Source organism: Poeciliopsis prolifica, unplaced genomic scaffold (genome assembly GCF_027474105.1).
Source record: "Poeciliopsis prolifica strain line A6 unplaced genomic scaffold, Auburn_PproV2 SCAFFOLD103, whole genome shotgun sequence".
In the NCBI taxonomy this organism is placed as follows: domain Eukaryota; kingdom Metazoa; phylum Chordata; class Actinopteri; order Cyprinodontiformes; family Poeciliidae; genus Poeciliopsis; species Poeciliopsis prolifica.
In genome coordinates this window covers 1,004,624-1,029,609 of record NW_026562478.1, presented here as the reverse complement: position 1 = coordinate 1,029,609, position 24,986 = coordinate 1,004,624, and the positions used below count along the sequence as shown (strand labels likewise).

At 39.1% G+C, this 24,986-nt stretch overlaps 2 pseudogenes; one reads left to right on the top strand and one right to left on the bottom strand.

The window, feature by feature from the left end:
• Positions 1–19,633, top strand: part of LOC129354084 (protein Smaug homolog 1-like) — a 45,500-nt pseudogene extending 25,867 nt beyond the window's left edge.
• Positions 3,122–5,137, bottom strand: LOC129354083 (tripartite motif-containing protein 16-like; annotated as a pseudogene).
• Positions 19,634–24,986: the final 5,353 nt, after the last annotated feature.

Genomic DNA, 24,986 nt, shown 5'->3' with positions numbered 1-24,986 from the left:
AATACTTCTATAAATAATTTTTTTTCTCAAAAAAAAATGTAACTAATTACTACCCAACCCTGCTTATTTTTAGTCACTTCCAGAGGTTTGAAACTTCCTGGAGTTTAATCAAAACACCAAACTGAAATAGTCGGCACAGTAAACACACACTGGACAGTTCAGACCAGCGGCTCCCTCAACAAACCCACACAGCAGCTACATGGCGTCCACATGAAGACGACAAACCGGCAGGGAAGGGCTGTTGAAATTCAGCATAACTATGGTCAGCGCAGGATATTTCCAGACATGAATGCAAGGGCTCTGTGGATTTTTTTCCCTTTCTTTTTCTGGAAGATGAAAGAAACAGCTGAGGGGTTTATAAATAAATGCGCATTTAAAACCCGCTCACTCTTGGATTCTGGCCTCTTGCCGCCTCGGAACCAGACGAAAACCTCAGGATTTCACAACTGATAAACTGGAGTTTACCTGTTGGTTGGATGGCGAGCAGAAACAACTAGGATAAAGTTACTTTTACCAATTATTATTGGAAAATACCCAGTATCTGATTGATCAGCATTGTGTTAGGTTATTGTCCCATCACATCATCTAGAACAGTCTTTCTCAAACTGTGGTGCCCCTAGCAGTCCACAAGGTACTGCACGTAAACAACTGTTTATTGCTGTGACATGAGCTCAAAGTGCGACATGTACATTTACTTTACCACAGAGTTGTTTAAGAAATAATAATGGATAAGTGGCTTAAAACCAGGTCACTCAAAAGAAAAACTGAAGATTTCGGTGGAAAGAAAATAACTCCAGGGTTACTTACATGTAACGGTTACATGTTACTTACATGATCGAAGGAAGTTGAATCAAGGAAGTTGAATTTTATTCTTTTGAACAATTTTATGCCGTTAATGAGATATCTAAATTGATATTCAGCTGTCACGATCGATAAAGGGGAACTTACTGATATTATATTATTTCACTACTGTTTTGACAGTATTAGGGAAAAAACTCCACCAGAAAAAAAACAACATTCTTCATATTGACCCAGTTTTATTTATCGGGCCGATACCAATATGTTAAAAAAGGACTGTCGGCCAATACTAATGTTGGTGCTGATATGTTGTTCATCCCTATTACAGGTAGCCTTAAAAGTATATTAATTCACACAACTAAACTTCTTTTTAAATTATGTGTTTGACATCATCGGAAAGTTAAGACTCCACACTTCCAAAATCTTTAAATAGCTCAAATTGCCAAGTAGACTTGTTCAAGGTATTGTTGTGGCCAGTTATATTAACAAAACAGCATGCATTAAGAAAAGAAGACAATAATAAATGAGTTTAAAGATCTTATTAAGATGTTGTGTTGTTGCGGGGGAATTTCAAGTTAAATGGTCCTCAGCCTGAAAAAGTTTGAGAAACTCTGATCTAACCGACCAGCTTCAGTCGGAGCCACAGCAGCGCATACCAACCGTCCGTTCCCTTGTAAGGCATCCTTTGTGGCAGACTGTATTTAGAGAAAATAGCTAATATTTAGGGACTGGAACTTGAAATGTTAGCTGGGCATCTATTTTAGACAGTCTTCATGATGCCCTATACATAGCGCCAACAGTAAGAGGACCACATATAGGACTCAGGAGGAGAGACTGGAGTGTTGGCGGCAGTCGACCCAGTCAGAGAGGCGACACAAAAAGCTCTTTGGCTCCGTTTTTAACCTGTTTACCCCCCTCGAGTTGTCTTCAGGATGCAATGTCTTTTATTGTTTTTTTGTTTTGTTTTTACAGGAAATCTGTCACTGTGCATGACTGTCTGTAGGTTTGGACACTTGCAGAAAAGATGTACATTTTCATCTTTATGTTATCTGCCAGACCTAATTCCCAGTTTATTTGGACAGAATCGTTAGATGTTATTGTTTACATCCGATTCTTTTCCATGATGCATAGCTGCGTTGCTGCGGTAGAACAATCCCCTTAAGAAAATGAAACCTGAAGATGTAGGTATTAATTTAGTGCAGTGCATCACAGGAATGGAAAAAACTGTTGAAAAACTCAAATATTCGAATCATATTCTTATTTTTTTCTCACTCTCTGTGTCACACAGATTTGTTGCCATAGCGACTGATTGACAACAGCCCCACTAATGTCTCAGGATTCAACACCTAAAAAACACAAACATTTCCCATGCAAACAGCAGAACTTTCAGGCTGTTACGGTTTTATGTTTTCAGGCTTTATGTTTATTTTGGCATTTTCAACAAGAGATTGCTGAGGTAGATTAGCTGCCGCTGCTATTAGCTAATCTAACACAACGATGAATGATGAGCTAATTTCAACCCAAAAGCATTTCACATTGCTTTATATCATAAAACATTAAAAAAAACTGAATCTGGTCTGGACTCTGCGGAGGAGAGTCATGGTTTCACAGACGCTGTAGAAGGACAGAATATCTGCTCTGTGATCCAGGTACACTTTGACTCTGGAGGAAACTGAGATGGAGGTCCAGATGTTGTTGTGACCAAATTTAAAATTGTTTTGGGAACATTGTAATACCCAGGATTTGTCATTACATCCAAATAAACGTCCTGCTCTGTTGATATTCTTGTATGCGACTGTTACACAAACCCACAACTCTCTCTCTTTCTTCCCAGTAACAACGTCCAGTCAGACTCTCTCTACTCAGAACCTGAGACTTACCAGTGAATCTGTCTGGATGACTAGAATAAGTCTGTGTTACCTTCCTGTTCCCCTCTGACAGTCCCAGCTCTGTGTTTGCTGTGTTTGGATCCAGAGTGATTTCACATGAAAATTTTAAAAATCCAGCTCTGCTTGGTTCTGGTTCTGGTTGTAAATTGTCCACCTCAATCACTACCAGTGAGATGTTTGTCCATTTTAAAGTCTATTGTCTGAGCTCCCTGAAGTCATGTTCTCCATCTTCCTGGTTTTAGTCAGAACTCCAGCAGCAGCGTTCTGGATTGTCACATTACAACCACAAATGTAAATGTATGATTGAAAAGACCAACACAGTGTTGTGTACAACTGTGAAGCAGATAGAAAATTACATATAATTCAAAACAATTTTTACAAATGAAAAATGTTTAAATGCTTTGTGCAAAGTATTCAGCCTCCTAAAGAATCAAGAAGAAAACAGCATCAGTTTTAAATTGATGTTAGATTAAAAGAAGCAACTTCAGTTCACTTCAATGTTAACAGATTTAAACAAGAACAACATGAGAAACCAGAACATCAAAATACATTAATGCAAATATAAAGGTAAAACTAAGCATCCACAAATGTTTACATTTTTATGTCTGTAAAAATGAAAACATCAGCAGGGATTTCCTCCATGGCTCCTAGAACACAGAGAACTACAATTAAAGCAGAAAAATGAAGAACAGAACAGCAGAGCAAAGACAACAGAACCATTAACCTGATCAACAACCGGAGAGAAGAGAGGAAATCTATTTTAGTTTATAGAACTCAGCAGAGCCTCCAGTACCAACCCAAACTCCAGCTAGTAGCGGTTCACTGAATCTGGTCTGGACTCTGTGGAGGAGAGTCATGGTTTCAGAGACGCTGTAGAAGGACAGAATACCTGCTCTGTGATCCAGATACACTCCGACTCTGCAGGAAACTGGACCTGAGCTGGAGGTCCAGATGTTGTTCTGACCAAATTTAAAACTGTTTTGGGAACATTGTAATGCCCAAGATTTGTCATTATATCCAAATCCACATTCATTCCCACTTCCTGCTCTGCTGATAGTCTTATATGCAACTGATATATGAACCCATGTCCCGCTCCACTCCACCTCCCAGTAACATCGTCCAGTCAGACTCTCTCTACTCAAAACCTGACCCCAATAAGTGAATCTGTCTGGATGATTAGAATAAGACTGAGAATGATTCGTCCTTGTCACCTTAATGTTCCCTCTGATAGTACCAGTTTTGTGTTTGTTGTGTTTGGATCCAGAGTGATTTCACGTGAATATTTTAAGAATCCAGCTCTGGTCTTTGGTTCTGGTTCTGGCAGTAGAACATCCACCTCAGTGACCATCAGAGATCTTTTTGTCCATGAGTTTCTCAGGACGTTCTGTAGTTTGTCTCTGAGCTCTGACACAACTGCTGTCACGTCCTCAAAGTGTCTCAGAGGACGGATCTTGATGCTGGATGAGTGTGTGGACTCACTGAGTGCTGGCAGTGAGGGGTAGTTGAGGAGAAACTGGCTGTGATCCTCTGTGTGTGAGAGCTGCTCCAGCTCAGCGTCTTTCCTCTTCAGCTCAGTGATCTCCTGCTGCAGCTTCTCCTGAAGATCTTTGACTCGACTCACTTCAGTTTCCTGCTTGGATCTGATCTGCTGCTTCACATCAGAGCTTCTTTTGTGGAGGAGACGGATCAGCTCAGTGAAGATCTTCTCACTGTCCTCCACTGTTTTATCAGCAGAGTGATTGATGGCCTCCACCTCCTGTTGAAGCAGCTTCACATCTTTCTCTCTGTCCTGGATTCTCTGATGGATGTTTCCTCGTCTCTCCTCCAGCTCTCTCTGCCTCTCAGTCCTTTCCACAGCAGCTGAGACTGTGTCATGACCTTTATGTTCATCCATGGTGCAGAGATAACAGATACACTTCTGATCAGTGCGGCAGAAGATCTCCAATAACTTATCATGCTTAGAGCAGATGTTCTCCTGGAGGTTGGATGGCTCCACCAGCTTGTGTTTCTTAAAAGCAGCTGAATTATAATGAGGCTGAAGGTGTTTCTCACAGAAAGAGGCCACACAGACTAAGCATGACTTGATGGCCTTCAGTTTTCTTCCAGTGCAGGAATCACAGGCCACATCTTTATGTCCAGCATAGCAGTGGTCAGCAGGAGCAGCTTGGAGTCCAGTCTTCTTCAGCTGCTCTACTAAAGCTGCTAGCATGGTGTTCTTCTTTAGCACAGGCCTCGGTGTGAATGTCTCCCTGCACTGAGGGCAGGTATATATCCTCTTCTGATCCTCTTCATCCCAGTGGCTTTTAATACAGTTCATACAGTAGCTGTGTCCACAGGAAGTAGTCACCGGATCCTTCAGTAGATCCAGACAGATCAAACAGGAGAACGTTTCTGGGTCAATCGGATTCTGCTCCATTTCTGCTCTCAGTCACAGTGACTGTGTGAGATTCATTTCCTGAAAGTAGAAGCAGGGTCAAAGTCGGATATATAAATCACGTGTCAGTGCAGAGAAGCGGCAGCCAATCAGCTTTCACCTTCAGCCGACGCTGTATCAGCGCAGCATCAAGGTGTGTTTAAGAGCAGGAAGAACAGAAAAATCAGCCTTAGGGAAAATCTGGAAAATGATTAACTCCATGAATGATATAAGGAGGGAGTCTGGTTGTCCTGTTTTAGAGATGTAACAACAGTAATCAATAGGTCAAGTTTATTTGTATGGCATATTGCGGAAACATGGCAATTCAAAGTGATTTGCATTAAAAAATATATATAAATGGTTGTAAAAACATCATAAAGTGACAAATTTTGAAACCAGACACACATTTTGTCCAGTACCATCATATATCACCATATGCCACATATGTTGATCAATGTTCCAGTTATTATTGGTCAACTCTAAACTGGTGGGTTTTTAGTCGAGATTTAAAGGCACTCAGTGTTTCATTTGTTATGCAGTTTTCTGGAAGTTTTGTTACATATTTGTGGTGCATAGAAGCTGAATTTTGCTTCTCCATTTTTGGCTCTCAGGGTGCAGAACAGAACCAGAAGCAAAAGACCTGAGAGGCCTGAAAGGTTAATACAACAGCAGATCTTTAATGTATTGTGCTTCTAAATTCTTCAGTGATTTATGAACTAACTGCAGTATCTTAAAGTTTATTCTATGGGCTCCAGGGAGCCGGTGGAAGGACTTTAGAACTGGGTCTTGTGCTTTTGCCTCCTGGTTTTAGCAGCAGCTTTCTGGATCAACTTCTAATGATAAATGCGTAGGATATTGGTTCTTTAAGCCTGAAAATGTTATTCAAGTGATAAAAGGCCGATTTTGTAACTGTCTTTATGTGACTCTGAATTTCAGGTCTGAAGATTTTTAATGTGTTCCCATTCTGGCTATTGGCCAAAACTGAGGAATTCAGTGTTCTGCTGCATCAGGAGAAGATAGATCATTGTTTGTTTTTATGTTTATTTATTAAAGGACCAACTGGTGATTCGAAATTAAATATTGGTGGTCAGATGATTATTAGCTGACATAATTGTACAGTGAGTGTTGCTGTTAGCTTCATTTTCATTTCACCGCATCTTGAACCACATGATCCTTACAAAGTCTTTCAATGATGATCCAAAACTAAGTCAAGACAATAATTGTTAACAAGAAACCAAATCTGTTTTGGCACCCTTGAATCTGGAGGATCTACAGAGATTAAAAATTGTCAATCTGAAACCTCCATGTTTAAGGGGACTTATTACGCAAAATTTACTTTTTGCAGTTTTATACTTCTATTTAGATCTCAACTGTTTCTAGGAGCTGCCAGCGTGTAAAAAAAACAAACATGCAGCCTTCATTTGGCAACAACTCAATGTGTTTTGGTGCCTGGAAAATGAGTCGTTTCTCAAACCTCCCAATTTGGGCACTGAGCCATTACCTAGCAACCCAAGTGGAGCTGTAGCACGTTTGGTCAGTCGTTTTACTGTACGATAGTTGCTGAAAGTTGTTGGTTTTCCATCCAGAAACAACTTGCTGCATTTTTGTTGAAGCTCCACTTCTGCTTTTTAAAGACGTACGCTTGCATAATTGCACATTGGTCTGCAGTCATTTTTACCTGCGAGTGTAAACGTAGAGTATATTTTTCTTCTACAGTTCTGTCAAGCGGAGGTGGAAGTCAGCAGCACAGTCCCCTAAAGCGCTCCGTGTCCCTTACGCCCCCATCAGCGGCCCCAACAACCAGCCTCTGGGCCACGTCTGGCTGTCCCAAGAGGACCTTCGGACGTCCAGAGGCCCCGCCCCAGACCATGCGCCTCTCTCCCCCCAGAGCAGCATTGCATCTTCGGGCAGTGGGGGCAGCGAACACCTGGATGACGGCGGCTTAGGAGGCAGTTCAAGTCTACATCGCAATTCCTTCCATGAGGACGGCAGTGGGATGAGGGGTGACCAAAGCAGAATATTTTACATGAGGATACAAGCACCTAATGTGGCTCAGATGTTCCCAGCGACTAGCTTTTTGGAAAAGAAAAATTAGCCATTGAAAAATTTAAGACAGCAGCCATTTTTGCACTAAAATCACCAATAAGGTGCTGATTTGGAGATCTGACATGTATTTAGTGTCTGATCATTGCCTGTGTATTTTGAACCACAGAAATTATATATTTCTTCTTGATCTTGTGTTATATTTTTCAAAATGGTTGCCATTGTTTTAATGGATGAAAACAATTCATTTATTTTTAATGGACTTGGGGCACTTATATGTGTAAGATACTGATGATTGAAGTTTGTTTAACCTTCTGACTTGGCTAACTTGGCTGTTTCTTGAATCTGCTTTGAGATCAACGCTTTGACGGATCTGTTCTTGTAAATGTCTCCAGATCTATGAAAAAGATTTGACAGACTTGGTTTCTCCACAGATGTTCCTGGATGGCTGAAGAGTCTCCGTCTCCATAAGTACGCTGTACTCTTCTCCACAATGACCTACGATGAGATGATGTCACTGACGGAAGAACAACTAGAAGCACAGGTTGGTGAACGCTCAGAAAAACAATACATTTTAACGTTTACGTGGCAAAAACACAAAATCCTACCAAGTATAATTGTCCAGTTTCTAGTACAAATATCTTGGTTCACTTGAAAAACTTATAAGAAACCTTTCAGCAAGATGTAGGAGCTCATTTCAAGTAAATAATTCCTTAAGTTCAAGTTTCACTGGCAGTTTTTTCACTTATAAAAACATTTAAAAACAATTTTCCTATGTTACAAATGTAAAAAATCTGCAAGTGGAACTGGTACTTTTATGAATATTAAGGAGTGAATTACTTAATATATTGCTGAAAAGTTACTGGTAAGTTATGTTTGTTTTATTTCAAGTTTAATATATTTGCACTAATTTTGTGTTTTTGCAGTGATAACTGTAGTTATTTGTGAAAAATCTGTGTTTTAATGCCACTTGACATCTAATCAATAGTTTTATCCATATCATTCAGGAATCGCTCATTTAGTTCCCATTGCATCCAAATTCTCCTTACTGTTCTCTCACTATAATAAAAATATCTTCCAAGCATTAATGCTGTCTGGCTACTGACTTGAAAAGTTGCTTCTGTCACAGAACAAATATAGCAGCTGCTTTCCTTGTGGATGAAGGCATTGAGGAATCTATTATTAAAAGCGGGATGCAGCTAAATTTAATTCAGCTACAGCTGTCCAGGAAGCAGTCCGCTTCCTCCAGGTGCTGCCAGTTCTTTCTGCCCGATTCTGATGAACATCCACACCAAGTCGTCTCTAAATATCATCACCATCCTGCTGCTGTGGATGAGCTACCAATAGCTGCCAATTAAAATATTATTTTTCAGCTTTTTTCTTGATGTCTTGTAATCTTAATCTGTTTTTTTCTGCAGAAAGTCACTAAAGGAGCTCGACACAAGATTGTAATCAGCATTCAGAAACTCAAAGAAAGGCAGAACCTTCTGCGCAGCCTGGAAAAGGTCAGAAACAGTTTTTTCATGCAAGAAATTAAAAGTAATCTGGCTTTGACTTTATTTTGGTAGTTAGGACCTTTTTGTTTAAGTTGACAAGCCTGTAAATGGCCAAACAACAGAAGAACTGACCAGGAGTTTTTGCCGGGTTTCTAGTCCAAATATCTTAGTTCACTGGAAATAAGATAAAACTAACTTGTAAGTAACTTTTCACCAAGCTATAGGAGCTCATTTAAAGTCATTTATTAATTAAAATTGATGGAAAATGCACCAGTTTCATTTATAACATGGGAATAATGTCTATTATAAGTTCTATAATCTGCCCATGGAATTAGTCTTTTTTAAAATTGACATTAAGGATTTATTTACTTAAAACAAACTGCTATATCGTGAGAAAAAGTCACTTTTAGAAAGATTTCACTTGTAAGTTACACAAAACTAACTTGTCCCTAAAAGGTTTTCATTTTTTGATATCAGACGGTTAATGAACATTATGCGTCATAAATGTGACAGAAAGTTTGAGGAATCTGTTCTTTGCCTAGATGCTGAAAAGGCATTTGACCAATTGGAGTGGCCTAACATCCTGACTGTGCTAGAGGAATCGGGGTTTGATAGTAAATTTGTGTCTTGGATTAAAACAATGTATGCCCCACCATCTTCCTCTGTCAGAGCCCGTTCTGCTACAGCCGGGAACCTTCAGGGTTGCCGCCTTAGTCCTCTGCTCTTTGCGGTCACCATGGAGCCACAAAGTATTCGAAAACATTGTCCATCACATTTCATTGTATGCTGATGACGTTGTTTTTGTATCACATCCTGAGCAGTCAGTGCCAATTCTCCTAGACCTTATTCAGTCATGTGCTGAGATTTCAGGTCATACTATTAACTGGGAGAAGACTGAATTTATGTCATTAGGTGCAAATCTTACTTCTGAATTCTTAGATAACCTGTTACTTGAGATAACTGACAAACTGAAATATCTTGGAGTTATTTTGCCAAAAGACCACAAACAAATTTAACTTTTTAGAAAAAGTCGTTAATCTTAGGAAACATGTTGATAAATGGAGATGACAATGTTTCATACTTTTGTGTATGATTTATGTATTCTGTATTTTGAAAACTTAACAAATATATACATTAATAAAAACTAACTTATAAACAACTTTTTAGATAGAAAGAAGTTTGTTTTCATATCGATACAAAATGTAATTCAACTGGCCGATTATTTCACTAATAATGAGACATTTTTGTTATGAGTGAAATAATCTGCCAGTGTAACTCAAACGTTTTCATCAATATTAAGGAATTATTGCGTTAAAACAAACTACTTTATCCTGCTGAAAAGTTACATGCAAGTTAGTTTGTTTTATTTCAAGTGAACTAATAATTTTTCATTTGAAACTAGACAGTAAACACTTGGTAAGGTTTTGTTTTGCTGTGAAGGGAAGGTTTTGAAACTCATTCTCCCCTCTTTACTCATAACCCTTCAAAGCAGAACAACAACTTTAAAGGTCAGGCTGAAGGAGGGACCGAGTTGAAGAAGCTAATTTCAGGCGTAACCTTTCGCAGCAGCACTGTTGCAACATGGCTCGATGTCAAGGCAAATGTCTTCATTTAACAAGTTAAAGGTGGCCCACTGTGCTTACTAGAACTGGTTAAGGTTGGGAGATACAAAACATGTTCACTACCCTTTTAGCACAAATACATGGTTGCATAATGAGATTGTTTTAGAGCCTTCTGTCACTTTAAATTTAAATGAGCTGCTGGCCACGCCCCCAACTCAACATTTATATTATACATGAAAACGACTGCAAATGGAGGCGCAATTATACAACGTACATCTTTATCAGAGTGGGGTAGTAACTAGTTACATTTACTCAGTTACATTTACTTGAGTAACTTTTTTGGAAAAAAAACAAAAAATTTTAGGAGTATTTTCACTATGCGTTCCTTTATATTTTTACTTGAGTAATTTTATTATGAAGTATGGCTGCTCTTATTGCCATAAAACTTCTGAATTTTCTACCCACTGAATGGAAAACAAACATGTTTCAACAAAAAATTCACCTGACAGACACACACCTGCAGTTTTTGTTTCATAAGTTTCATATTTTTTATTGAAAGAAACTAATTTGGAAATATTTTCTTTATTTTGTGCCTTATGTGAATTATTGTCATTTTGTCCTTGAAATGCCAAATTTTCCACTTAACTTTATAATAAAGTGGCCTTTATTTGAAAGTAGTTTGATAGGAAACAGGCTAATGAAAGAGGGGAAAGACATGTGGCACATCAGGTTCCGGGAATCGAACCTGCGACCACTGCCATGAGGACTAAAGCCTCAATACCTGGGTTGCGCTTTGCCCCTGCGCCACCACAGCACCAAAGTAGTGCTACTCCTACTTGACTAGACATCACAGTTTGATTGGTGAATGTTTACTTCCTGTTTCCAGGACGTCTTGGAGGGCGGGAATCTTCGCACGCCGCTGCAGGAACTCCACCTGATGATCACAACTCCCATCAAGGCCTTCAGCGGGGGGAGGAGTCGTCTCTGCAGCGCCCCCTGTTGAGTCCGCAGAGCAAGAGCTCTGACTCCGGCCTGCCTGGAGGCGGCGGAGGAGAGGCCGAGTCCGGCAGCAGCGTCATCGCAGAGGGGGATCTGCCGGGCCAGTTCACCCGAGTCATGGGGAAAGGTGAGCATCATTCACCTGTTCAGGTGGTTTCATGGAGGTGGAAGAGTTATGTGAGAGGTGTACAAACTTTTAGACACCTGGGCTAAAATTGTAGAGTCAAACGTAGCCGCAGGAGGCCAAAAAATTCAACCCGAGGATATTTAATTAGCTAAAACCAAGCAAGTAAAATATCCCAAAGTTTATTGTGGATCCAACATTAGGACATTAGGATGGGGGGTGCGGGGGAAAGGAGCATATTTCAGCCAAAAACTCAGAAATGTTATTAATATCAGAAATTTTCCGGGAAATTTGGAAATTTTCTAGAAATTTCCAAGGTTTATTTGTAGAAAATTTCTGATGTTAATCTAAAAGTTTCAGGGTTTTTTTCTCTAGCAAATTTTTTGCTTTTCAAAGTCAGAATTTTTTGTTTAAGAAATGTAAAACATTTAACTCAAATTTTTTTTATTTTTTTCGACGCCTTTTGGAGCTCAGAAATTTTCTTGTTTTTTTTATTTCTTTCAAAAAGTCCAAGTGTGTTCATAGAAAGTTACTACTTTTTTTCTACAATGGCCTTATTACACCATAGGAGATTTTTTTCCTTGGCTTAAAAAGTTTATTTGGGTCACTTTGTTTGAAAATGTTTGCTATATTTAGCCCAGTTTAAGAAAGAAACTTTGGACACCCCCGTCTCATGTTTTGTTTTCACACTGCCCTCAGTTTGCACCCAGCTGCTGTGTCGGTCGGATGAGGACAACATCAGCTCCTACCTGCAGCTCATCGATAAATGTCTCATCCATGAGGTATGAAATGTTTTGTCTTATTTCAAGTTTGCAAACATATTTGCACTAAAAAATAGCCAAAACTACTTGGAGAGTTTGATTATTTCTTCTCTCTGTGTGCATGGCAGTCCTTCACAGAGACGCAAAAGAAGAGGTTGTTGTCATGGAAGCAGCAGGTCCAGAGGCTTTTCCGGTCGATCCCGAGGAAAAACCTCCTTGACATTGCGGGTTACCGGCCTCAGAGGAGGTACGTTTTCAGAAACTGGCCATTTTTCCACTATTTGTGACAATACTGGTGATGCTGTTTTTTAAGTAGCTTTACGACTTTTCTGATCTCATTCTGACTTTTGTCGGGCGTTTCTTGTGTCCTGCAGCCGTTTGGACAGTCGAACTCTCTCCCCTCCACCAGCTGCGTCGGGAGCAGCGTGTCCGCCAGGCGCAGCCTCCACCAGTTCCATATGCCTTCCAGAAGCTTACCGGGAGCCAGACTGGGTTTACTGGGCAGCGGGGGGCTGCTGGGGCCCACACCCCGCAGCTCCAGCAGCACCCCAACCGGTCCCAAACAGGGCAGGCATGTAAGTCATACTGGACTGTGGAGGATGGAGGAGTTATTCAGCTTTTTTGGCTGTTTTCATGTTAGCTTAGCTTTAGTGATAGCGTTGCACCAGTTTCAACTTCCACACTGCAGGTTATTAGTTACACTGCATAAAACAAAATCTTACCAAGCAGACATGTGACTATGATGACGCACAAAATTCAGATGGGGGTCAGGGAGTGGTTGTCTTTGTTAGCCAGCAGCTTTTTGCCCTCCAGCAGGGAGATGTGGGCCGAATCCATATTTTTTTGTTGTTCAGGGAAGCCAGGGTTCATCTAGGTTTTGCGCTGCGCTTGCCTACCAAGATGGCGGTTGAGCGGCGTGGATCACTACAGCGTTATGGGAACTCTGTATATGTGATGAGGGAAAGACGCATTCAGAAGCTTTAGAGTTAAAGTGCTTCGTTCTGAAGTCGTATCTTTGACGTTAAAGTGGAACATTCCCGAACTGAGCAGCGAGACATTCCAGGATGGTTACAGCCGCCGGGGCTCAGCACGTCTTCTCCCTGAAATAGTTTTTCTGTCATTATTCCATGATGAGGAAAAGCAGGATGAGTAGTGTGTGTGTGAATGGAGCTCGTAGGCAGGTTGCTCCACATACCAGAGACTCTGCGTCAACACTGGAAACGGGCGGAGCTGTGCAGGAGATTTCAGGCCCGTTCTGCCTCATTTTGGTCTGATCCGACCATTTCAGAGCGTTTTTTTTTTTTTTCCCTTTTTCCTTTTCCCCTCCCTCCTTCTACTCATCATCCTCACAATGGCAGGAAATACCTCAGCTCCTCCTTCTTGTCTTTGGAGTGGAAGTGCCAGGAGAGAAAAAGGGAGAAAAGTCGGCTGGCAGGGAAAGCTGTGAGTCACTGTAGCTGTTAGGAGGAGGGGCGATCGAGGTGCAGCGTATATATAGGAGAGAGAGAGAGAGTGTGCGGCTCAGATACAGTGAGAACAGTGCACAGGCATTTCCTGTTTTTCGCTGGCTGTGGGCGCTGCAGGGCGGTGAGGGATTGGATAATGTGCAGGTTACTCTCAGACCCATCATTAGGGCTACCTGATGTAGGGAGGAGAATCAGGAGAAAACGATGTTTCCTGCTTCCACCAGTAAAGTTTTTCATCTGCAGATGTTGCAGCAAAGCAGCAATTTGCTGAATAAGTAGTAAAACAAATGAAGTAGTAAAAACACAACATCTTACCAGGTATTTTTGGTCTAGTTTTTAGTGCAAATATCTTAGTACACTTTAATTAAAACAAAACTAACTTACAATCACTTTTTAGCAGATATAGGAGTTTCAGTAAATAATTTCTCAGTGTTGATTAAAAAATGACTAATTATTTCACTTATAACAACAAAGTTTTCACGTTACAAGATAAAAAAAATCTGTTTTTTCCAGTGCAAATAACCGTAACTTTTCAGTAAGAAATAGGAAAATAAAATCCTTATTATTAATTAAAAAGTATTGGTTATTTAAGTGAAATAATCTGCCACTGGAACAAGACAATTTAACTTAATATGGGAAAAATGTCTGGCAGATTAATTCACTTACAGGTAGTACTATTTCATCAATATTAAGGAATTATTGACTTAAAACAAGCTTCTACATCTTGCTGAAATATTTTTTGTAAGCTAGTTTTGTTTTATTCATGTGTACTAAGACACATGAAAACTGGACCAAAATACTTTGTAAGGTTTTGTTTTTGCAGTGAAAAAGCACAAAATAAGGCAACTAATCTGGGATTAGCAATCTGTTTTTGGAACCAGAAGTTATGAACAACCTGCTTTGGCCCGGAAATATCTGGTCTAACTTTTTAAAATTATTTTTAATATTTCTATTGATTTTAAAGTTTTGATAAGTTTTATTTTACCAGTCTTTGGGGGAAACAACCATTTGGATAATTCTGGGTTTGTCTGAATGTAATCCTGTTACTGTGTTTTTAATATTGCTGAACAACATATCACAATATAATTGTTTCATACTAAAACTAATCAATAATTATTTTTTTAAGTGTCTGAAATATTACCAGACACTTAAGTGAGGAAAGTATCTCTTCTGTTTCATCAAATTTTCTCTCCACGCCGTTGTTTTTTATTTCTAAGCAGTTTTGAGGCAAGTTACTGCCGAGTGACCCGCTGCAGTCACTGCACAGTGACCCGCTGCAGTCACTGCACAGTGACCCGCTGCAGTCCTGCTGCAGTCACTGCACAGTGACCCGCTGCAGTCACTGCACAGTGACCCGCTGCAGTCACTGAACAGTGACCCGCTGCAGTCACTGAACAGAGACCCGCTGCAGTTACTGCTCAGTGACCCGCTGCAGTTACTGAACAGAGACCCGCTGCAGTCACTGCACAGTGACCCGCTGCAGTCACTGCACAGTGACCCGCTGCAGTCCTGCTGCAGTCACTGCTCAGAGACCCGCTGCAGTCCTGCTGCAGTTACTGCTCAGTGACCCGCTGCAGTCACTGAACAGAGACCGCTGCAGTCACTGCACAGTGACCCGCTGCAGTCCTGCTGCAGTCACTGCTCAGTGACCCGCTGCAGTTCTGCTGCAGTCACTGCTCAGTGACCCGCTGCAGTCCTGCAGTCACTGCTCAGAGACCCGCTGCAGTTACTGCTCAGTGACCCACTGCAGTCCTGCTGCAGTCACTGCACAGTGACCCGCTGCAGTCACTGCACAGTGACCCGCTGCAGTCCTGCTGCAGTCACTGCTCAGTGACCCGCTGCAGTTACTGCTGCAGTCACTGCTCAGTGACCCGCTGCAGGACTGCCAACCTGCAGTTACTCAGCAGGTCATTGCTAGGTAACCAAAGAGTGAGAGAGTTGGTTGATTCCTCCATCCTCGCTGTGAGAGATTTATAAAATCATTACCTGTTGATTGGTAACGTGTGAGGAGCTACTACGCTGTTTTATTTGATTCATGGATTTATCACGATATGCATTGTTATTGATTATTGGCCAGCTGGAGTTTTAAATCAGTGATACGTTAAATGTTTCTCCTCAGGGCCCCTGGTTGCCAACCCGGGAGGAAGTAACAGCATGCCGAGTCGGACCCACAGCTCCGTGCAGAGGACACGGTCGCTGCCGGTCCACACCACGCCGCAAACCATGGTTACGTTCCAGCAGGCCGGTGAGGAGCTGGATTTATGTGACCCTTTGCAAAGCAGACAGACAGACAGCCAAAATGGCCGACTCGGTTATTAATAGATCCGGAGGAAGTGACTACTTTAGCTCTTGTATTATTCAAAATTAACTTGACCCATAACCTCAGGGATACACTACAAACATAAAAACAATAAATAAAAGATAAGCCAGTGGTTTAAAAACAAACAACTGATAAACGACTGGTTTTCAGTGTTTACTGTAATCAAATAATATGAAAAACCAGCTTAGATTTTGAATGAAATTAGCTTTTTCCATTTCGGTCGACTGGATATTGTCATTTATTTCTAATTTTTGACCATTTTGATTCATAAACAGAATCTGAAATATAAGGAACTAAGGATTCTGCTAAAAAACTAAATCTTACCAAGTATTTTTGGTTCAGTTGTTAATGCAAATATTTTAGTGCACTTGAAAAAAAGACTAAGCTAACTTATAAGTAACCTTTAAACAAGATAGGGGAGGTTTTTTAAGTAAATAATTCCTTATATTGATTTTTAAAAAGTATTAATTCCACTGATTATTTTATTTTACTTTTTTTCAATAATTACTAGTACTGTTTTTTTTTTTAAATCAATATAAAGGAATTATTTACCTGAAATAAGCTTCTACATCCTATGGGAATGTATTTTTTAAGTTAGTTTTGTGTATTAAGACATTTACACTTAAAACTGGACCACATACAAACAAAAACACTGAAATTCATGTCTTATTTCATTCCTTTATCTGAGCTAATTAGTCTAGTTTTATGTTTCCACGAGGAGAAACCACATGCGAGTCCATCCAAAATGTAAAGTTTCCCGTTTAATTACAGGAAATTTATCTGCTCTACACGAGACATCCAGCAGCAGTTTTCAGGTTGTGTTTTGCAGTGTACAGTGTGTTTTCCGTGGGTCGCAGCGGCTGCCTGTGCCAGACGGAGTGACCTGCAGTAACCTCCGTCCCACAGGAACAGAGGACAGTTATAGCAGCGACTCGGCCTCCCTCCTTTTAGAACGAGGAGGACAAAACGGATTTAAAAAAAGAAAAGCAAGCGGAGAGCGGGGAAGCAAGGCGGCGGAGGGAGGGAGAGAGGAAGAGAGGGGAGGAAAGAGTGGTCAGATTCACAATGAGGCCCTTTGTGCAGCGAGGACGGGGCTCCCTGGCTTCCCTTCCTGACTCGCTCTCTTTTTTCCTCCGTTTCTGCCATCGCTCCTCTCGTCCTTTGACGACTGCAGAGTCATGCACACATAACAGCCTGGCTGCTTCTGGGTCGGAGCCAGAGTTGATGCGAACGCGACATCCTCCCCGTTCTGTTTGTATCTCTGCTCTGTCCGCTAACAGATGGATTCAGAAAATAAAAATATGAAAGCAGAGCCGGAAATTTGACTGTGACACTGCAAAAACAAATTTAACAAGCATTTTTTGTCTCATTTTAGTGTAAATGTCTAAATAAGACAAAACTAACTTAGAAGTAACACTTCAGAAAGATAACGAGCTTGCTATAATTTAACAAAATCCTTAGTATTAATAAAAAAAGGATTAGACTGCCATTTTTCCTTTTATTTTTTTCATGTGAACTGTTGCCAAAAAATGCATTTCAACATAAAACAAAAGCAGATGTTTAAGCTGCTTCTACTTTTTACAAGTTCAATTGAACATTGACTGAGAAAACCCAATTTAATGATATTGTAAGATTTATTTCTAGTCTAAAAAATTAGCTCACAATATCAAAATGTGCCTAAAAAACAAAACAACAGATTTTTTAAATGTCCGTACACTGCAAAAACACAAAATCTTACCAAGTATTTTTGTTGTTTTCAGTGCAAATATCTCAAGACACTTGAAAAAACTAACTAATATTGGAGTTTATTTAAGTCAATAATTTCTTAATATTGATTTTAAAAATGTGCTAATTATATGAACTAAAATATTTTTATCAATATTCAGGATTTATTGACTTATGCTGCTAATAACAATTGATATTATAACCATTCTAAACATAATAATGATGAGTGATTGATAAGTAAGATAATAAATAATATATATCTATAATTGTAAAACATTACGAGCTTTTCTGGTATTTCATATCAAAATTCTCATTTTTACTTGAATAAGTCAGACATGTGGAGATTGGACTAAATTCTGCGTTATTTATTGTTTCATGTTGTTTTTATTTGGTGAAAATCATGTAGTTTTTTCCACAGATCATCAGTTTCCAGTGACAGAGCCGGACATAAACAATCGCCTCGAGTCGTTGTGTTTGAGCATGACAGAACACGCTTTGGGAGGTACGGCTTTTATTTTCACTTTTATTTCTCTCGTTCACTGCAACATTTAAAAACAAATATAAACACTGCGCTCACACTTACGGTGTAAGTAAAACCATCCTTACGCACATTATAAGGATGGCTTTACTTATAATGTTTTTAAGTGTAATTTAATGTTATTATCTGAACTTAAATCAGTTTCAGGTCAGTTAGTTTTGTCAAAATGATTTTTGTTTGCTAAATACTGGAGAACTTAGCGAGAACATTTCTTTTTTTACATTTTATGTATCCTGCACTGCAAAAACACATCTTGCCAAAAAAATCCCAGTTCCACTGGGAGATTTTCACTTATAAAATGGGAAAAATGTTTTCAGTGAAACTGGAACTTTTTCTTGAATATTGGGGATTATTGACTTAAATCTCCTGTATTTTGTTTTATTTCCTTTATTGAACCCTGTTGAGATTTAGATCTCATTTTCAAGAGGGACCTGGGCAGAAGTCTGCAACACACTGCAGCCTGGTTACAAAATAAAACTAATTAATTCATATGCACAAGTGCAAAACAAAAGAGAACATTTTAAAAGCAGTGATACTCATAGAATCTCGTTTCCTGTCTTTAAAAACCGCTCCAAATAAACCCAGTGAAATAAGTTCTGACATCTTGAGTTCGGACTGCAGCTGTCCGTCTGTTTTCACAGATGTGTCGTTTCCTCAGCAGGACAGTTTGGCTCGTCGCTGTTCAGCACATCGATGCTTTTGGTTCGGAGCTGGGGAAAAAATATAACTTTTGTTTTTCTGGAACTAATGATGGCCTCGTTCAAACCGTCATTACTCTGAAATGTGATCTTATTTCAAAATAATTGCATCTCAATAAGTAACTTGAGAGCAGAGAGACATAATTGACACAAAATCAGACGTATTACAACTTTATTCCTGTAGTAATATTTATTCTAATATTACTACTTTATTCTCTTTTTTCCTTATTATGCCCCTGATACTCCATCATATGTTTCTGTCTGTTATTTTATAAATATATCTAAGTTTATTAATGTGATAAAACCAGAATTTTTTGTTTATTCAGTCAGAATTAGTACAAACTGGCACAGAATAACGTAAATGTTTTTAGTCAACATATTTCTGAATAATTTAACATTTACGTTATGATACAAGGGAAAACAGCTTTTTAAGAAAATGGCCACTTATCAATGAATCAGCTATCAATTAAAGTCGACTGGTTTTGACGATTAAATCTCGATCTTCTCTCCCGGTTAGACGGTGCAGATCGCACATCGACGATATGAGGTCATCGGGGCGCCGCAGGTTCTCCTCAAAGCCAGCCGGAGGTCGCCGGTCCTCCCGCCCCCCTCCCCGCGCTCCACCGCCGGACCGGACCGGACCGGGCCGGACCTCGGAAACACTCGCAGGTCGGTCGCCAAATGGCCAACGCAGCCCATCATCCATCGGGTCGGACAGAAACAGACTTCCTCCTCCGTCTGAGAAGGCAAAGCATCAAAGCCAGCGATGGACGGCGCCTGACTGGTGCCCCCAGTGGAGGCGAGCGGAAGAGCGACGCCGGCCCTGGATCGGGCCGACTGGATGAAACATGGCGTCTTCCGCGTCAGTAATATTACCTCAGACGAGACGAGCGGAGCCGGCGCATTCGGGTCGGGATTCTCGGACCGATCGAACGTCCAGCGCTTCGTAGACGTCAGCGCCGCGACTCTGCGAGTTTTCAGCCGACATCTTGTTTCTGCGTTGTGCGTCCGTATTGTTTACACGACGATGCTGCTGTCGGAACGCGCGCTCGTTTTCAGGAGGTGCGCGGAGCTTTACGTCCCGCATGCAGCCATCGAACCAGTTTACAGCAAACGTCTCCTTTATCTTTAAGAAGCGACGGCGAGCTGCCAGGTTTTAACGGAGAGAACGTCGGGAGGAAGTGAAGAATGTTGAAGAGCAGCGGCGTCAAACTCACAAATCGATTAATGAAACTTCCTGCACTGCAAAAACACTAAACGTTACTAAGGATTTCTGTCTAGTTTCTACTGCAAATATAAATAAACATGAAATGAAACTAACTTACAAGCAACATGTCGGCAAATCTAGTTTAAGTAAATAAATACAAAAATTGATGAAAAAGTTCCAGTTAAACTGGCAGATTATTTCACTTCTAACATGGGAGAAATATTTTGCAAGAAGTGAAATAATCTGCCTGTGGAACTAGAACTTCTCATCAATATTAAGGAATTATTGGCTTAATAAAGCCTCTGTGTTTTGCTACATTTGTTAGTTTTTTCTGCAATATTTGCTCTAGAAACTGGACAAAAATCCTTTGGGATGTTTTGATGAATCATTAAAAGTTTGCAGTTTTTTTTCCCCATTTGATTTTCTACTACATAAACGAAATATTTAATAACTTTGAATTCGGCTATCCAAATAAAAGTAATTTGATTAAACTGATAAAGTTATATTTAAACTCACTTTTGTTGAAGTTTATTTATGTGGCCCTCTAGAGTGTCCAACCGGCAGCTCCTAATAGCGCTGACTAATAAATAAGATTTAAGATTAGATCAAATAACAGATGCAGGTTTTTACAGTAGTTAATTAGTGGTAATGTAGATACAAAAAAAAGAATAAATTTCTATCAAAAAACGTTTTCCAAGTTATTCTACAAAATATGTAAAATTAATTGTCGATTTTTAAAGCTTGAGTATTTCCATAATTTTCTTTAGGTTGTAAAAGTTGCAAACATCTCGTGTAGGGGGCCCAATAAATAGCTACAGCGTGCCGGATTTGGCCCGTGCGCCTTGAGTTTGACACACACATGTTGTAGAGGAAGGAATTAAGCTGAAGTGATGCTGAAGAGGGGGAAGCGGATGTTTGAAGAGGCCAGACGGAGGATGATGATGTCATGTGAGCGAAGGCAGCGGGAAGTGGATTTGTTCGTCTGAATCTCCAGGTTTGCAGGAAAATGTAGGAAATGTCGTGAACGGGAGACAATCGGAGCGTGTCGGGATGTCGGGCGATCTCGTTAAGCCGCATGTCGCAAAAAAGTATTCGTTAAAAAAGTGTGAAAAACAAACTGGTCAATCCATGAAGGGTAGTTCTCCCAGAGATTGTCTGATTAGTGCTTACCTCCACCTGCTGGCCAGACGCAGTCATTGCATCTGTGTCTTTGCTTCATCAGCAGAGGCTGTCGTAGAATATATTTTCTTCATTATTTTGCGTCTTAATATTTATCCCTATTTGCTTCTATCTGGAATAAACTTCCATCAAGGAAATGTGCAAATAACCTGGTGAATCCAGATCAGTTTCTTTAATAATTACACTGCAAAAACTAAATTTTACCAAGTATGTTAGTCTGGTTTCTAGTGCAGGTATCATAGAAGACCTGAAATGAGAGAAAAACTGACTGACAATTAACTTTCAGCAAGAAACAGCTTGTTTTAGGTAGATAATTCATTAAGTTATAACAAAACATTTTTCTAGTTCTAATCATAAATTATATCTAGTAATTAGTTTTAGCAGGTAAAAGCTATTCTAGTTTTGCTATTAGCATCAGTTTTAACCATTTGTTGACGTGATGATTTATTTCTAGCAGTTCTAGAATAATTGACTTTTCCACTGTCAGATTGTTTAAGATGATTAACTTTAACAAATTATTTACGTAAAACCTGTTTCTTGCTGAAACGTTACTGTAAGTTAGTTTTGTGTTATTTCAAGAATACTAAGGTATTTTCATTAGAAACTGGACTCAGAATGCTGGTAATGTTCTGTGTTTTTGCAGTTTAGGGTTTATTGTTGTATTTTCTTTGCATCCTGCACTTGATAATGTGACTCACTGAAGTTCAAACGTTAACCATCTGAGCTCTTATTGTTTTCTCTTCATCTAAACTCAGAGGCTGGAGTTAAAAATGTTTTCTTTAATGTCACAGCAGCCATTTTCTCTCTGGTTTCAGGAGGAGCTGTAGCAGAGTCTCCTCCTGAAACGGCTTCGTTCAGACGCAGCCAGCATTCGGCCCGCCGATCCGATTGCACTGGACGGCGCTAAATTCAGGTGTGAAAGAATGCAAGGCGGCTCATCCTGCACTATTTTAGCATTAGCTAAAGAACCTGCAGGCTCTGCATGCAGTGGAGACCAGGGTTTCACTCAGAGCAGCCGAAATGTTCGCTAAGAGTAACGCAACACTTTCACTAAAGTGAAAGTAAAAGTAGCCGTTCAACAAATGACTCAAGTAAGAGTAAAAAAAGTGCTAAAAAGTCTCTGCAAGTACTGAGTAACTGGTAAAATATCCTTCATTTAATGTTTAAAAATTACATCACCAGATGCACCACACATTGAAATTTGAAAAAAGTTGAATATTTACTTTAAACTTAGAAATCTGTTATTTTTTCTAGAAAATTTAATGTCAAAACTTCTGAGGTTTTCTAGAATTTCAGAAATTATTCTCAATATTGTTTTTTCAAGCAAATTTTCAACTTCTTAAAAAGAACATTTCTCGATTCTCCCGAATATTTTTTAGATTAATCTCAACATTTCGGAGGCTTTTGCTAGAAAATTTTCCACTTTACAAAATTTTTGAAATTTCCAAACATTTGGAGTTTTTCTCTTGAAAACTTACAATTTTAAACTTTTGAAACCCAGAAATTATGTTTAGTTTTTTTCCAGAAAATGTTAGACTTTAATAATTGATCTGAATTTGTCAGTGATACCTGAATGTTCCTGTTCTGAGCGAAGCCGAGACACGGAGAGGTTTGTTACGTTAATGAAAGCTACATGCTAACATGACCTCAAAACAATTAGAAAACGATATCAAAAGATAAAAACATTTTTGTGTATTTTAATTGTTCTACAGATGATCTAAACCGTTTTGCTTTTGTTTAGCTTTTGATTTGTTTTAAGAGGCTGAAAATGTGCAGAAACTCCTGAGAGTTTTAAATGAAAACAACTGAACTTTTCTGAGACGTTTCGACTCATCCAAACGGTTTCTTCTGTTCTGACGATTAATCGGATAAAAAGATCAATACAGTGATGGGCTGTTCGGTTGATTATTATTCACCGATCAATAATTAGATATTGATGGTGCTTATCAGTTGATTTTTCTTTTCCTTTTTACAGAATTTGATTCACTTGAAGCTAAAAATGCGACGAGAGGAGATCTGGGTGAAACTACGACAGTGAATTAGAGATGGAAAAATAAAGCTCAGAATTTTTATAGAAAAAAATTTGGCTATTTGAGTTTCAAAAGTTGAAAAAGAATGCAGGTTTGTTTTTTAAAAAACATTTTCTTTTTTTCCTAGAAAGTTTCTGAGATCAATTGCAAAATTTCTGAATTATTTGGCAGATACTTTATTTTTTGTTTGCAATATAAAATACCATCATACAGAAAAGATCTACAAATACGTTTTTCAGTTATTTAATTAATTAACTAATTAATTAATGCTCTTAGCATGTTGATTTTTGGCAAACTGCATTTTTTTGAATCTCTGTACTCCAGTTAACAATCGATCACTAAATCACGATTGATCTGGTTAATCGTTTCAGCTTTAGTCCCAGTGCGGGTTTCTGTGAAACTGCCTGAGGAGTCGAGTCCAGGCTGCAGTGCAGATGTTAGAAAGATGAAATCTGAGGCTCTTCACTGCTGGTTTTTCATGTTTTACATGACAATATTCATTTAAAACTCTCAAGATTAAGTCCTGGATGGCTGAAAATCTGCGCCTGCGTGTTCAGATTCTCCCTTCAGATGCAGAGGAAGCAGATTAAACTCTAAACCTTGTTTTTGTTTCTCTATATAATCTCTCAGCTTCACTGCCATGCATCGCTCAGTACTTGAGTAGAAAATAATAATTTATTTCCTTTCGTTTTCCGTATTTCCTGCAGAGGTAAAACTTGTTTTATTTATTTAAGTACCGTGTGTTAACGTGTTATGGCTGGTGACCATGCATACATCTCAAATATATCGTCATTTTTTGTTCTTGTTTGCTTGTTGAGTTTTATTTCTGTTTAATTTGATCCAGATCCAAACTCTCCGTTTGGTTCTGGAGTCAGAAATGTGTTTGTAGAAGGAAGACGTTTAATACGAGCTGCAATCTGGCTGGTGGTGTTTCCCACCAAGCGGCCATTTTGGGAGGACTATTTTTAGCGGCGGATTAACACATTTTGCCTGGTGGCATTGTGTTTCATTCAGTCGGAAATCTGCTTAAGAGAAATAAGGATATTTCTGATGGTTTTTATGTTTGAGAAAATCCTCATTTTAAAGAGACTTGATGTGTGAACAAAATGATGTAATTTGTGTTAAATCGAACCAAATCAGCTCCGCAGTATTAACATTTATCGTTTTGTTATTCCAAAAGCATTTATCATACTTTATGTTGAGTTATGTATGCTTTTTTTTATTTTTCATAGAGTCTGCAAATCAGTTTGTATTTTTTTTTCAGATGTCAGGACTTTTTTGTTCTTTTTTTGTTAGTTTGTTTTTGTTTTGTTCTTTTGGAAATATGTAACAAAGCGTCACCGCTCGACTGTTATCCCTTTATTTCATTTAGATTTATTTATCAAAGAGCCGATGTCCTGTATTGACTGCAGGCTTTCTTCTATATTTGAAAAAAAAATTAAAATGTATGTTTAATAATAAAAAGTTGCAAAAATAAAACATAAAAATCTAGAAAATGAAAAGACAATTTAAAAAATGTATTTATATTTTAAACTGCATGCACGAGACTGGGAAGGTCGTATTTAGAATAACAAATGGCAGTGCCTTTTTTCTATACTTGACACATCAACATCATAAAAAAGCAAAAACGAAATAAATGGTTTTGTATCGATTTAATGTTTCGGCTTGGGAGGAATGACAGCTGAGTGGAGTTCACGTTCAAAACAACCAATTTAATTTAAAAACTGTTTATTTTTAG